Source organism: Nannospalax galili, unplaced genomic scaffold (genome assembly GCF_000622305.1).
Source record: "Nannospalax galili isolate Female #2095 unplaced genomic scaffold, S.galili_v1.0 scaffold330, whole genome shotgun sequence".
Classification (NCBI taxonomy): domain Eukaryota; kingdom Metazoa; phylum Chordata; class Mammalia; order Rodentia; family Spalacidae; genus Nannospalax; species Nannospalax galili.
The window spans coordinates 2,340,422-2,342,341 of record NW_008329640.1 but is presented as its reverse complement, the minus strand read 5'-3'; the positions used below and the strand labels follow the sequence as shown (position 1 = coordinate 2,342,341).

General features: G+C 43.7%; 1 protein-coding gene across 1 annotated transcript in view; it reads left to right on the top strand.

The window, feature by feature from the left end:
• Positions 1 to 1,920, top strand: part of LOC103739492 (SRA stem-loop-interacting RNA-binding protein, mitochondrial) — a 9,367-nt gene that overhangs the window by 1,201 nt on the left and 6,246 nt on the right. The gene's annotated exons all lie outside the window — the stretch shown is intronic.

Sequence of the window (1,920 nt, the reverse complement as noted above, 5' to 3'; positions counted from 1 at the left end):
CTGTGTATGTGCGTCATAAATAAAACTTTCCATTAATTGTCTGCATGTAGTGCACCCATGTTGTGCAATGCCCATGGAGGACAGAAGAGGCTGTCAGATCCCCTGGAACTGGAGTTACAGACAGTTGTTAGCTGCCATGTGGTTGCTGGGATTCAAACCTCAGTCTTCTGCAAGAACAGCCAGTCTTCTTAACTGCTGAGCCATCTCTCCAGCCCCTGAACTTGATTCTTTTCAAGAGCAATATTCACTCTTGACCACTGAGTTATCTTTTCAGCTCATATTTGCTTTTGAGACATGGTCTTATACTATAGCTCAGGTTGATCTTGAATTTGTGGCAGTCCTACCTCAGCAACCTGTCCTCTGTCCTCCTCAGGTACCAGGCACATACATGCTACTGTTCTGTAAGACCAGACACTGTGCTTGGCATGTAACTCCAGTTCCAGAGGATCCAGCACCCTCTTCTGGCCGCCCAGGGCATTAAATGTCACAGGTACATTTGCATATGTGCAGGCAAAACACTCCTACACATAAAATATAAATAAACCATTTTTTAAAAAAGATCATATACTGTAAACCTTTACAATCTCACAAAACTAGTATAATGTCTTATATTCCATTATGAGCCCAATAAAATAATATGCAGCAGTCTTACCTAGCTGCAGTCTGGAAGAAAATAATTACAATTTAGATGGGAGGAGATGAGAGTGACATATTAAGGGCAGTCAACCACACACAGATGGGAATCTATAGGATAAGAATCAGGGAATTTAATTTGCTACTGACAGGAACTGGGCCAGTAGGAGGAAATTCCACAGGAAGGGTAGGAAGGATCAACTCAACATACTTTAAAGCACCAAGTAATTTCATGTAAACTTTAAATTACTGAAGACCAGTGAGTTGATATTATTTGGAAATCTCCAATGCAGCAGGCAACATTCTGTTTCATTCTGTTGAGTCAGGGTCTCCCTATAGCCCTAGCTGGCCCGGAACTTACTATGTAGACCTAGGTGACTATGATCTCACAGAGTTCTACCTACCTCTGCCTCCTGAGTGCTGGGATTAAAGATGTGTACCACCACTGGGCCTGGCTAACACATTGGATTTTAATGGTTTGTATGTATCTGTGTTATCTGTTCACAGGAATTCTGTTCATACACCTAGCACAGTGCCTGGTGTGGTGAGAACAGTATTTGTTGGGTGAGTGTGGAGACTGCTGCCAGTTCAGCAGTGTTCCCAACCGGCTCCTAGCTCTGGTACTTTACAGCATGCAGAGTGCTCCACCTGCCTGCAGAAGCTTAAGGCTAAGGAACTACACAGTACTTGTCCATAAGAAGTTGGGAAACTCTAGAAACTTTTTAATTTTCTTTATTGTTTAAAAGATTTATTTAACTGGGTGTGGTGCTGCATGCCTGTAGTCCCAGCACTTGGGAGGCAGAGGCATTCAAATCTCTGTGAGTTCAAGGCCTGCCTGGTCTACATAATGAGTTCCAGGCCAGCTGTGTTACAGGGAGATCCTGCTTCAATAAGACAAAAAAAAAAAAAAAGATTTATTTATATATATTTATGTATATGTGTGAGTGCCTACAGGTATGTGTGTGCACCATGTGTGTGCCTGGTACCTGAAGACAGAAGAGGAGATTGGATTCCTCAGAACTGGACTTACAGGAAGTTGTCTACTACCATGTAGGTGCTGGGAACTTAACCAGGGTTTTTTTTTTCTTATTTTTGGTCTTTTTGAGACAGGGTCTCCCTTGTAGCCCCAGCTGGCCTGTAACTCACAGAGATCCAGCTCCCTCTGTCTCCCAGGTGCTCGATTAAAGGCATGCACCCCCACGCATGGCTCTTAACCCAGGTTTTCTGCAAGAGTACCAGGTACTCTAAATTACTGAGGCATCTCTTCAGATCCGCCCCCCCCCGCCT